The sequence below is a fragment of the Mustela lutreola genome, chromosome 1 (assembly GCF_030435805.1).
Source record: "Mustela lutreola isolate mMusLut2 chromosome 1, mMusLut2.pri, whole genome shotgun sequence".
Taxonomy (NCBI): Eukaryota; Metazoa; Chordata; class Mammalia; order Carnivora; family Mustelidae; genus Mustela; species Mustela lutreola.
In genome coordinates, this window is record NC_081290.1 from 89,202,556 (window position 1) to 89,216,656 (window position 14,101).

Below are 14,101 nucleotides of genomic sequence, written 5' to 3' on the forward strand. Positions count from 1 at the left end.
CTCTCTGTCAAATAAATAAATAAAATCTTTAAAAAAAAAAAAAAAAGAAGTTGCCATATCCACAGTCATTGACCATAGTCTGGCCTTAAATCCACCCTCAAATAGGCTCTTTACTTACTTCTGGGATCACATCTTTCTTTCTATCTTAGTTTTAAGAACTGAGTCTCTGTTTTTCTGTTCTGTATACTTTCCTTCACATTCCAGCCTCTGATGCAGGCCCCGACCTGAGATAATGGCCCTTTCTTATTCCTTTGCAGCCTTCTGGGTTTGTAGTCCAGCCCGCAGCCTGGACTGGTCAGCCAGATCTTACTGATCCCCACAGGCTGTTCTCAGGGCTCTCGGCCTCTTGCCACACCCCTCCGAATGTATTTGCCAATCTCTCCAAAATGTTTGTTGCTTTACTGCCAACTCTTGAGACTTATCCCAGTGACTTTCTCTGCCCCTGAGGTTCTGGTGCGCTTCTGCTTGCTGACCTGTTTTAGCCTGACCCATCCCATGTGCCATTTGAGCTGGAGGTTTGGCAGGCTTCTTTCCCCCTGGAGATGGGGTTTCTGATAAAGTATTTATACCCACATGGAATTTGTTTTTACTGAGCTATGTCACAGGATTCTAACAGTTTTTCCCACCTGTCTCAGGATGGCTGGCACAGATGGATCCTTAATGAATGGGGCCAGGTTCTTCTTAGTAAAACATTTAAAAACCACATCCAGGGATGCCTGGCTGGTTCAGCTGGTTAAGCATCTCTAACTCTTGATTTCAGCTCAGGTCATGATCTCTCAGGGTCATGAGATCAAGCCCCACTGGTGAACTCCATGCTGGGCGTGGAGCCTGCTTAAGTCCTCTCTGCCCCTCCCCATCCCCTGTTCTTGCATTCTCTCTCTCTCTTTAAAACAAAGACCAAAAAACCCACATCCAAACAGGACACTTCTGTAAGCCCAGTGCCCAGTAGTTTTGTAGGGCATCATTCCTACCCACACACCATTCCTCAACCTCTCCTGCATCATTGTCCAACCTCCACCCCAGCTCAGCCTCCCCTTACTCCTACACCTCCCTCCTCATAGCCACTATCCATCGGTTTCAATATTCATTCTTCAGGCTGTGGCTGTATATTAGATTCACCTGAATTACTTTAATTAAATCAGAATCTCTGTAGACAGGTCCTGGGCAGTTGTGGTTACGAGCTCCTCAGATGATTCTAAAGTATCTGTAAGCCTGACTTAGCAAAATTTAGGCTTCTGTTCTTTTATATGTATGAAGAACAAAAGGCTCCGTCACCCAGAATTTCACTGTATCCAGTTTATAATTTTAGTCCTGATATATAATATAGCATATAGCATATCTTAGAAACAATGTATATTTGATGAATAAATAAATAAATATTCTGAAATGTGTTTGACGTTCTCCTATGGCTGAAGCTTATGATTCCTGCTCGCTAAACCCAAGTGACTAGAAAATTTAAACAAATACATTCTACATGTGTTTATATCTAATTATAAAAATTTTAGATTTTGACATTCCTGATTGCTCCACTTTTTAAAATTTAATATATGTAAATATATATATATATATATTCATTGTAGGAAAAATTTAAAGATGCTTATAAGCAAAATAAAGTAACTAAAAAACACCTATACTTGTACAACCCAGAAATAACCACTGCTAATCCTTTATTCTCTCTCCATTTACTATGTACATACATTCCTGCATATATTAGACTGAATCATACTTTGCTCAATCCCTAATATATTGTGTTTAATCTTAGTTTTATTAAAATATAACTTATAGACAAGTAAGCTAAACATTAGGGAGGTTAAAACATAAATGTCAAAGTTCCCTAGAAAGCCCCTAAAACCTTTCTAATATTCAGTTACTCTTGTGTTCCACTTGTGGTCATATCCTTAAATAACTTTTGTGTTTGTAAAATCTAAAATGTTACTCTCCAGGGCACCTGGGTGGCTGAGTGGGTTAAAGCCTCTTCCTTCGGCTCAGGTCATGATCCCACGGTCCTGGGATTGAGCCCCGCATCAGGCTCTGCTCAGCAGGGAGCCTGCTTCCCCCTCCACCCCTGCCTGCCTCTCTGCCTGTCAAATAAATAAACATCTTTAAAAAAAAAAAAAAAAGAAAAGAAAAAAAAATAAAATGTTACTCTCCAGTCATTATAGATGGGAACAAAAAAAAAAGATTTTCATGAAAATGAAAACATTTCCTGACAGTTTTGAGCCTTAAACTCATTCCTTCAAACCTGTGCTTTTTAAATTTTGACAGAAAAAAATCACAGTAACTAATGTTTAGCAACCACTTTTTTAAGAGACTATACTAAACAATTTACATGAGCTATTTTATTTTCTGGTTCTCCATAGAAGGGTTCAGTAGGTGTTAAAATCTCCAGATCATAGTCAAGAAAACTGAGGCTTAGTTTGGTTAAGAAAATCATGTGACTTGTGCAGCTCCTAAGCAACAGAGCTGAGACTCATGGATAAATAACATCATTCTCTGCCCTGTGTTCTGCTGTTACTAACCATACCCAAAAATATGTAGAGCTGTGACAAAATTGATTTTACTATAAACCTGTGCTGATTATCTCCCTACCTTTATTATGTCACTCTAGAATTTAACTGGCCTCAAATTTATGGTTTTAAATCCCCATTTTCCTTCTGGAAAAGTTGAGAATTTACCCATGTATAGTCTACAACGTGTTTCTTTATCTTCTGATTTCCTCAAGATCTTCAGTCCTTCTTCCACAACTCTGGTTGTCAGACAGTCCTCCTAGTACTGTACACGTACAGGTCTGTTGCTGACTCCATGCAGAATTGGATGGATCCACTCGAACAGTAGAACAGTCGAACAGTAGTACAACACAGCTGAGCCCTTTAACTTTTCATAACGAATTCACTAATTAGTGGATGCCTTGTATCCAGAGCACATGGATCTCTTTTCAATCAATAGCAGAGATTACCTCATTTATCTCAATTTAGAGCCATTTCCTGTAGAGCTGCTAGTTAAAGCCTGAAAAATCAATTGATATTCAGGACTGATAGTTTATGAGTCACGAGTGGGTACATATTCCTTAAGCTTTCTCTTATTGAGTCAAATCACCATAAAGTAGCATACCTACATTCTGGCTCTCCATACAAATCACTTTATAGGACTGTGACTCGAATTATGCTATTAGCTTGTCTCAAGTTTGCTATTACAAACGGCTATGTGCAGAATGAGGAGGGCACGTATTGCATGGAACACCGGGTGTGGTGCATAAACAATGAATCTTGGAACACTGGAAAAATAAAATAAAAAAAAATAGGATAGCAAAAAAATAAAAATTAAAAATATTTTTAAAAAAGAATGATCACTGTTATTGAGGACACCGTGCATTATGTATGTTGATGTTTCTTATATAAAGACTAATATGATCAATTCCTCCCAGTGTTCAGAGCCAGAAAAAGGTTGGTCTCTTCTGACATACCAATATGCTTCTTTTCTTTCTTAGGTAATGAGGACTGCTGTACTCCTTTATATTTCTCATTTGGCCCTGACTCTTTAGTTGTCAGGAAGCTGACAGCTAAACATTTTATTCACCTGCTGTAGCTTCCGATACTCTAGATTTGCTGGTATGACTAGATGCTTGGCTTTGCTCGTTACCAGCCAATGCCTCCATACCCTCCCTCTCCTTTTTCTTTTGTCTTAATAAGTTTGCAGCTTTTTGTTTGGTAGTAAAGGCAGTATGGGCTTAAGAGTCTGACCTCCAGGAATTTTGAGAAACAAACTCATAGTTTTTAACTGTGTGACCTTGAGCAAGCTTCATAATATTCTCTATGCCTCCCATTTTCACTATAAAATGAGGATAATAAAAACACTTGCCTCATTTGGTTGTGAACTTTTTTCAGTGATAAAGTATGTTTCAAATGATGTTATTAATGTGATTTTTTTCCCTTTTAAAAAATCATGGGGGTGCCTGGGTAGCTCAGTTGGTTAAGTGTCCGATTCTTGGTTTCAGCTCAGGTTGTGATCTCGAGTCGTGAGATTGAGCCCTCCATCCTCAGCATGGAGTTTGATTAAGATTCTCTCTCCCTTTCCCTCCGCCCCTCCCTGCTGCTCTCACTCTCTCATTATCTCTCTCTCTCAAATAAATAAATAAATCTTTAAAAAATAAATAAAATAAAAATAAATAAAATTAAAAATTGTGATCAAATGTAAATAACATAAAATGTAGTATCTTAACCAATTTGAAGTATACAATTTAATAGTGTTAAATACATTCATGTTATTGTGCTACCAATCTCCAGAACTCCTTACTTCTTGTAAAACTGAAATTCTATACCCATTAAACAGTAATCCATTCCCTCCTACCACTAACTGCTGGCAACCAACATTCTACCTTCCATCTCCACAAATTTAACTACTCTGAATACCTCAGATAAGTGGAACCATACAGTATTCATCTTATTGTAACGAGCTTATTTCACTAAGCGTAACATCTTCCGGGTTCATTCATGTAGTAGCATGCATGTGCTTCCTTCTTTTTCAAGGCTGAATAATATTCCATGGCATGTATATACCACATTTTGTTTATTCTTCCATTGATGGACACGAGTTGCTTCCTCCTTTTAGCTAGTTTTTTTCATGATGAATGAAAATTTGTGAATGTTTGTGTTTTTTAAAGATTTTATTTATTTGACAGAAAGAGAACACAGTGGGGGAGCAGCAGAAGCAGGAGAGAGAGAAGCAGGCTCCCTGTTGAGCAAGGAGCCCCATGTGAGGCTGGATCCCGGGACCCTCAGATCATGACCTGAGCCGAAGGCAGACTCTTAACTAGGCCACCCAGGGGCCCACAACTTTTGGCTATTGTGAAAAATGCTGCTATAAACATGGGTGTATAAATATATTTTTGAGTCCCTGATTTTAATTCTTTGGGGTATAGACCCAGAAGTGGAATATCTGGATCATCTGGTAATTCTGTTTCTAATTTTTTGAGAATTATCATTCTGTTTTCTATAGTGTCTGCACCATTTTACGTTTGCACCAACAGTGCACAAGGGTTCTGGTTTCTTTACATTCTTGCCAATTCCTGTTATCTCCTGTTTTTGTTTCTTTAAAAAAAAATAATAACCATTCTAAGAAGTGTAAGGTGGTAGCTCATTGTGATTTTAATTGATTTCTCTAATGATTAGTGGTGTTGGGCATCTTTTCATGTGCTTTTTGGACATTTGTATGTCTTCTTTGAAGACATGTCCACTCAAATCTTTTTCCCATTTATTAATCAAGCTTTTTGTTGTTGTTTTTGAGTTGTAGGAGTTCTTTATACATTCTGGATATGAACTACCTATCAGATATATGATTTAAAAATATTTCCTTTCATTCTGTACATAGCATTTTCACTATGTTGATTGTGTCTTCTGATGCACAGGGGTTTTTTTGATGCACAGTTTTTAATTTTGATGCATAGTTTTTAATTTTGTTGTAGTCATTTTTAATACATGTGCTTTTTGTGTCATATCCAAGAAATTGTTGCCAAATCCAGTGCTCTTTAGATTTCTCCCTGTCTTCTTCTAAGAGTTCTATAGTTTTTGTTCTTATAGTTTTGATTCATTTTAGTTAATTTTTATATATAGCATAAGAGTCTAGTCTTTGTCATGTGACATTCAGTTTTACCAGTTATTTTGTTGAAAAAATTTCCCTTTCCCCATTGAATGGTCTTGACATCCTTGTTGAAATTGTTTGGCACATATGTGAAAGTTACTTCTGGGCTCTCTATTCTATCCCTTTGGTCTATCTGTCTGTCTGTATGCAAGTACAACCCTGTTTTGATTAATGTAGCTTCGTACTAAATTTTAAAATTGGGAAGTCTGAGACCTCCCACTTTGTTCTTCTTTTTCAGGATTGTTTCAGATATAGGGTGGATTTGTCTATTTCTCAAAACAAAAGAGGAGTTTTGATAGGGTTTGCATAATCTCTGCCAATCACTTTGGGTAGTATCGACAACTTAACAGTATTCAGTCCATGAACACAGGATGTTTTTCTATTTATTTGTGTTTTCTTTCTTTGCTCTCAGCAGCATTTTGTAGTTTTCAGTTTCCCTGGTTGAATATCTCCTTAAGTATTTTCTTCTTCTTGATGATCTTGTACATCAAATTTTTAATTGTTTTCTTAATTTCCTTTTAGATTGTTCATTACTAGTGTATAAGAATAGAACACAACTGGTTTTTGTGTATCAATTTTGTGTCCTGCAACTTTGCTGTCTTGTTTATTCTTACATTTTTTGTGTATAGAATGGTTAAGGATGATTTTTTTTAAGGCATAAGGTATTTCTAATTTTCTTTTATAATAGTTAATATGGATATAAAAGTATCCAATATATATAATTAAATGATCTTATTTCCAAATTAGTGGACCTAGCTTTTACTTATTCAACTTCTTGCTTTCAACTTAGAAAAAGCCCTTTTTCTATCTCTGTCTTTCTGCTTCTCTTTTTCTTTTTTGCTGTAAACACTTTTTACAAAAATTAGTTTATTGTAGGCCTTCCCAAGACCACTTCTGTTAGGTATAATCAAATGAAATTCCTGCTCATAATCAAATGAATTTCAGCTCTGTAGTAGAGTTCAGCATATTGATAATATGAATCCGTATAATATTCTGGGCCTGCTTTTTTTTGTTTTTTCTCATTGTGATACACAACTATGTTGTGAGAAATTTAAATTGTGGAGCTGCTCAGCCCTCTTTCATCAGTTTCTATTTTAAAAATTCAGACCAAGAGATCATAGGGACCTTTCTAAATATCATCAACTGGGTTCTAGAAGCTTAGAATTCCCCTCTGACTGTATGTAGCATGTCCTACCTCACCTCATACTTGTAGTTGACAATAGCAATCTTCTCAGCAAGCTTTCTGTCTCTCTCACATCACCATCAACTCTTTCCATATTGGCCAGAATGGAATACCAGTTCTTCCAGATACCTCTTCCTTCTGAGTGACAAAATTCTCAGCCAGGTGAAGAAAACATTTACTATATATTATGCTTTTAGACTGCTTATACCTTTAGTCAATGTCTAGTTAATCCCTCATCTCTAACAATTTTGTAATCTTTTCTAAAAAAGACTTATTACAACCTCTATCTGGTAAGATAAATTAGAACATTCCATAAAAGTATTGTTTGCTGCTTCTTTTACATTTATCCAATTCCTTTCTGTTGTGGTTCCTACCCTAAAGGGGAGAGAGCTCTTCAATTCTTTCCCTTCACTGGGTCATCTGGTGGTTTTTTGTTTGTTTGTTTGTTTATTTTTTAAAGGGACCCTCTTTCACTACTATCTTCTAGTCATGGGTATCAGAAGCCAACCCTACATTCCCTGCTTTATACTTCTCAGTATTCCCTGTTTCTGGCATAATAATTTCTACATCAGTGCCTTTGTGGAGGCTGTTCCCTCAGTGTGAAATGAGTAGTCTTTCTTTCATCTCTACCTTTTCTTCTAGGCACAAGTTACACTCTGTTTTCTCTATGCAGCATTTGTCGGTCTGCTTTGCTTGAATTTCTAGAACGTTTCTTTTCTGTATATGGGTCTGGCTTTTATAACCTTTCTTTGGGCTATGCATATTTGTGTCCATCCTGCCTCTTTAACAAAATCAGGGGTTGGCAAACTTTTTCTGCAAAAGGTCAGTTTGTAAATATTTTCTGCTTTGAGGGCCATATAGTCTCTATTGCAAATAGGCAGTTCTTCCATTAAAACATGAAATCAGCCATAGGCAATATGTAAACAATGAACATGGTTGTATTCCAGTAAAAATTTCTTTTATTTTTATAGACATTAAAATTTAAATTTCATGCAGTTTTCTGTCATGAAATATGTTCTTCTTATGATTATTTTTCAATCATTTGAAAATGTAAAAACCATTCTAATGTGCTAATGAGCTGTACTAAATAAAGCAAGGAGTAAACCATGTTCAGTCTGGGCTGTAGTTTGCTGACCTCTGGACTAGATTGTGAGCTGCCGAAAGGGTGGCTATATTTTATGGCCCTGTGTGCAGGTTTCAATGCTCTGTCCATCAGGAGTTGCCTCCTCAGAACAGGGGCTGGGTCTTTTTCTTCACCATACCCTCAATGGTAAGTGCAGTGCATCCAAAAGGGTTACTGAATAGAGGAATAAACATTAATTTACTTTTTCAGTCTTCTGGAAGTAAGCAGAGATCTGATAGAGTGGTCCACAAAGAGTTGGTGGGGTTAGGATGGAGGAGAAAGTGAGGAACACTGGGACTGCCTGTGAGATCAGATTTGGGTTGCCTTAATAAGGATAATTTCACATGGATGGGGACTGGAAGTGGATGGCTGAGATGGAGTGGATTGAGAGGATGGGGAGCGAGGGTTGAAGAGGTGTGGATAAGTGATAGAAATGAAGGCTTGTGCAATATTAAGAAAGAGAAGAAAACAGAGAGAGAGTTTGATACTTTAAAGTTGAACTTTATCTTTGTCCATATTTAGCTCTAATTCAACTCTAACATCAGTTATGTATTACTTCAATTAAAATTCTTTGTGGGGAATTTCAGTACATCCCAAGGAGCCTCTGAGAGAGTTAATCTTTCTTTTTCATACCCCTCTGATTCTCTACTACCCCTTCACCTATTTTGAAGAGTGCTGCACAGGCCTAGGGCTGAGGCAGCCAGGTCAGTACTACTGCTGTCCAGAGTAACATGTGTCTATATAGTATCAGGAATTGAATATGGTGACATCAGCCTCACTTCAGCCTCCAAGAGATCCTGAGACTTCTTCTATGAATCACCTAGAGTTAGAATTGGTGCGCAGCTGTGTTGCTAGCCTTCCTTAATCCCAACACCAAAGACCTGGGAGAGGGAGGGCTTATCCTCCATCTCTGTGGTTTTTGCACCTTCTGAGGGCTGCTGGCTGTGACCCAAACCTTCAACCCACAGCCCAGAGAACCAGGCTCACAGGTGTGGACTATCATTCCTATTAGAGGTTTAGGTGAGTTAAAATCATCAGGACATCTTTTGGTATGCTTCTCTTTAATAGTTATAATGTTACCTTTCATTTATCATTGCGTTTTTGAATTCCAGCCATTTTGTATATAATATTGTAACATTGTTGCTTGTTTTTAAAAATTGGCATAACAACATTCCCAGACATTTGCATTAATATGTGGTAGATGCCAGGGCTGGGTTTAGATAATGCCAGGTGTGGGTCAGCATGTGGATTTCCGAATATTCATATTCTGAGTTTTTATATTTCTCAGTTTTTATGTTATCTTGAAAGTTAATGAGAGAGAGCAATAACTACAAGATTTCTATCAAATGAAGGAAAGAGTTGAGGCAAAATTAGAAAAATTGGAAGTGTCTTAGTCTGTTTATGCCATCATAACAAATTACCTAGACAATGTTACTTAAACAACAAAAATTTATTTCTTCAGAATTCTGGAGGCTAGAAAGTTCAAGATCAAGGTTTTAGCTAATTTAGTTTCTGGTGAAAACTCTCTTTGGGACTTTTAGATGACTACCTGCTCACTGTGTACTCACATGGTCTTGATGCATGCACATGAAGAGAAAGATAGATATCTCTCTTTTTCTCCTCTTGTAAGACCACTAGTTCTATTGTATTAGGGCCTCATCTCTATTTAACCTAATTACCTCTAAATATTCTGTTTCCAAATATAGTCACATTTGGGGGGGTGGTGAGGGTAGGGAGAACACAATTTAGTCCATAGCAATAAGTGTACATTATAATACTTATATTATTATTTGAATGTAAAAGATGGGAAGGCAGTGGGGGGGGGGGAATATAATGAAACAAAATTTTCCATAAAATTTCATTACAGCTTTCTCAGTGTCTAGAGGTATCACCATGAATTGCCAAAACTTCTGTTGCAAAATGGGCAGGAGAATACTCCAAAGCAAATTTATAAATTCTTATATTTCTGGACTTCCACCCTTGCCTGGAAGTAATGCAGGGTATCTTCTATTCCCCTGATAGAGGATGTTGATAAACGTCAACAAAAGGAGAATTAAATTAGATTTAGAGTCTTGTAACATAATACCTCCAATTTCCAGTTTTAAGGAAAAAATAATCTTTATATCAATAACTGGCCATATTTCAACTTAATGCAAAAAGATTGACATGAACACTGAGACGTTAGGGATGTTAGAATTATCTGATAAGAATTTTAGGGGCACCTGACTGGTTCAGTTAGTAGAGCATTCAATTCTTGATCTGAGGGTTGTGAGTTCAAGCCCCATGTTAGGTATAGAGATTGCTTAAAAATAAAACCTTAAAAAAAAAAAAAAAGAATTTTAAAGCAGCCATCATAAAAATGCTTCAACAAGCAATTATAAACACATTTTAAGCAAGCAAAAGAAAAAAAAGAAAAAAGAAGAAGTGTCAGTAATGAAATAGAAGACACATTAAAAAAATGGAAATTTTAGAACCAAAAATAACACAATAACCAAAAGGCAAAACTGAGTAAATGGTCTCAACAGCAGAACAGAGAAGGGAGAGGAAAGAATCAATGTGCTTTTAGAAATGTAGAAATTATCCAATCTGAATAATAGAGAAAATACACACCCCCCCCCAATAAAAAGATAAAGGAAAAAAAGGATAAAACAGAACCTCAGGAACCTGTGAGATTATAACAAAAGATTTGGCCTTCATGTTATCCCAAGTCCTGGAAGGAGAGGAGAAAGAGGTCAGGGTTGAAAAAAAAAAAAAAGTGAAGTAATAATGACTGAAAATTCCCCCAATATGGCAAAAAACATAAACTTACAGATTCAATAAGCTCAGCAAATCTCAAATAAAAGAGGTCTAAAGAAATCAATATCAAGACATAACTAAACTTCTGAAAACTAAAGATAGTAAAAATAAATTTGAGAATAATGAGAGAAATGACAACTTACCTATAGGGAAAAACAATTTGAATGATAGTGAATTTTGCAGGAAGCCATAAATGACAGAAGGAAGTGGCAAAGGCTTTGTCAATGCTGAATAAAACAAAACAAAACAAAACAAACAAACCAAAAACACTAACAGCAAAAATATTATCAATTTAAAATTCTATAACCAGTAAAAATATTCTTCAAGAATGAATGAGAGATCAATACATTATCAGAGAAAAGAAAAACTAAGAGAATCAATTGTTAGCAGACCTACCTGAAAAAGAACAATTAAGGATGTTCTTTATACAGAAAGGAAAGGATAAGTAAAGGGATCTGGGAATATCAATGAGAAAGAGATTGGTAGAAGAAGGAAAAATATGAGTAAAATACAATAGATTTTTTCTTCTCCAGAGTTTCCTAAATTATTTTTGATAGTTGAAGCTAAAATTAGAATACTGACTAATGTGGTTCTAAATTTATGTACAGGCAATACTCGAGATACCACCCCACACCAATCAGAATGGCTGGAATAAACAAGTTAGGAAACAGCAAATGTTCAGGAGGATGTAGAGAAAGGGGAACCCACGTACACTGTTGGTGGGAATGCCAGCTGGTACAGCCACTCTGGAAAACAGTATAAAGGTTCCACAAGAAGTTAAAAATATAACTACCTAGGACCCAGCAATTGCACTACTAAGTATTTACCCCAAAGGCATAAATGTAGTGATCCAAAGGGGCACCTGCATCCCAATGTTTATAACAGCAATGTCCACAAATAGCTAAACTATGGAGTGAGCCTAGATGTCCATTGATGGATGAATGGACAAAGATGGTGTGAAATATATACACATATATGTGTGTGTGTGTGTGTATATATATATATATATATATAAAGAGAGACAGAGAGAGAGAGGAATATTACTATATTACTCAGCAATTAGAAAAGATGAAATCTTACATCGATGTAGATGAAACTGGAGGATATAATGCTGAGTGAAATAAGTCAATCAGTGAAAGACAATTATCATATGATTCACTCATATGAAAAATATATGAAACAGCCCAGAGGATCATTGGGGAAAGGAAGGGGAAAAAAAAGGAATTGGAAGAAATCAAGAGAGAGACAAATCATGAGAGACTCTTAACTATAAGAAAGAAACTGAGTGTTGCTGGAGCGGAGGTGGGTAGGGGGATGGGGTACTGGGTGATGGGTGATTAACGAGAGAATTTGATGTGATGAGCACAGGGTATTATATACAACTGATGAATTACTGAACTCTGCATCTGAAACTAATGATATTCTGTATGTTGGCTAACTGAATTTAAATTTCAAAAAAAAAAAAAAAAAAAAGCTCTGTGTCAGGACCTAGAATCAAAGACCAAATATTAGAATAAAAAATGCTCCTAGTGCTCTTATTACTTAGGAAATTACAAGAATTTCAGGAGCTCTATGCCAGGAACTGGAGGCAGAGAGCTATATATATTTTCTGTTATTTTAGAATACCAAAACCCAACAAAGATAGTGCAAAAAGGGAAAGTCATGGATCAGTATCACTCATGAAGATAGACATGAAAATTCTTCAAAAAGAGTAGAATTCAACAATATGTAAACAATTATATACCGTGACAAAATAGTGTTTATTTCAGATATTCAAGGTGGGTTCAATACTCAGAAGTCAACCAACAAAATCTACATTAACAGAATGAAAGAAAACAACAACAAAAAGACATGATTATTTTAATTAGTGCAGAAAAAGTATTTGACAAAATTCAACATCACTTATGATAAGGTCACTCAACAAATTAAGAATAGAGGGGAACATCCTCAAATTGATAAAGAACACCTACAGCTAACATCACCTTAGTGATGAAAGACTTCATAGTGAAAGACTGAATGTTTCCCCCTCTGAGACTGAGGATAAGGAAAAGATGCCCATTCTCATCACTGCCATTTAACATAGTACTGGAAGCTCCAGCCATTGCAATAAGGCAAGAAAAGGAAATTTAAGTCATACAAATCAGAAAGTAAGAAATAAAACTGCCCTTCTATTAAAATATTATGATTGTCTATGTAAGCAATCTCAAGAAATTTACAACAAAAACAACAACAAAATCTCCTAAAACTAATAAGTGAATTCAGCAACATGATAGGTTTTGAGATCTAGATACAAATAAATCGCATTTCTATAGTAATGAATACATAGAACTAAAAATTAGAAATATGATACTGTGCACAAATACTTTAAAAAGATGTACTTAAGTGCAAATCTAACAAACATATACAAGACTTATATACTGAAAACTGAAAAATTCTGAAAAGAGAAATAAAAGAAGGCCTAAATATATGGTTTGGAAGACTCAACAGAGTAATGATAATATTTTTATCAAAATCCCAGTAATGATTTTTTGTGGACATAAATAAATTTATTGTAAGATTTGAAAAGCCACAGGCCTTAGGATATCTAAAATAATTTTGAAAAAGAAGAATATAGTGGGACAAATCGCTCTATCTGATTTGAAGACTTACATAACTACAGTATTCAAGATTGTGTGGTATTGGAGTAGACAGCCATATAGAGCAACACATGGAACAGAAAAGAAAACCTAAGATGAAAAATGTAAAATTATAAAAATTTTTAGAAAAAGACATAGAAGAAATTTGGGGGAAATAGGATTTGATGAAAAGTTATTAGATTGACATCAAAAGTATAATCAATAAAAATTGGTAAATATAACTGATTAAAAATTTAAAACTTTGATTTGTGAGAGTCCCTGTTGAAAGGATAAATAACAAGAAACAGACTAAAAGAAAATATTTGCAAACCACTTTTTTGACACAAGATTGGTATCTAGAATGTAAAAAGAACCCTCAAAACTAATAGCAAATAAACCACACAGTTCAATTAGAAAATAAGCAAAATACCTGAAAAGACATTTCACTGAAGAAAATACTAAGCAAATAAGTACATGAGATGTTCATCATTAACTATTAGGGAAATGAAAATTAAGGCTTAAGGAAATACCATTCCACCCTTATTAGAATGGCTTAAAAACTAATGGCAGTGTCAAATGGTGGTAAGCATGTGTAGAAACTGAATCTCTCCTATGTTGCTGCAGAAAATGTAAAATGGTACAGCCATGCTGGAAGGTAATTTGGAAGTTTCTTCAAAATCAAAAGATATAAACCATAGACTCAACGGTCAAACTTCTTGGCATTTCCCAGAGAAATAAATATGTTTG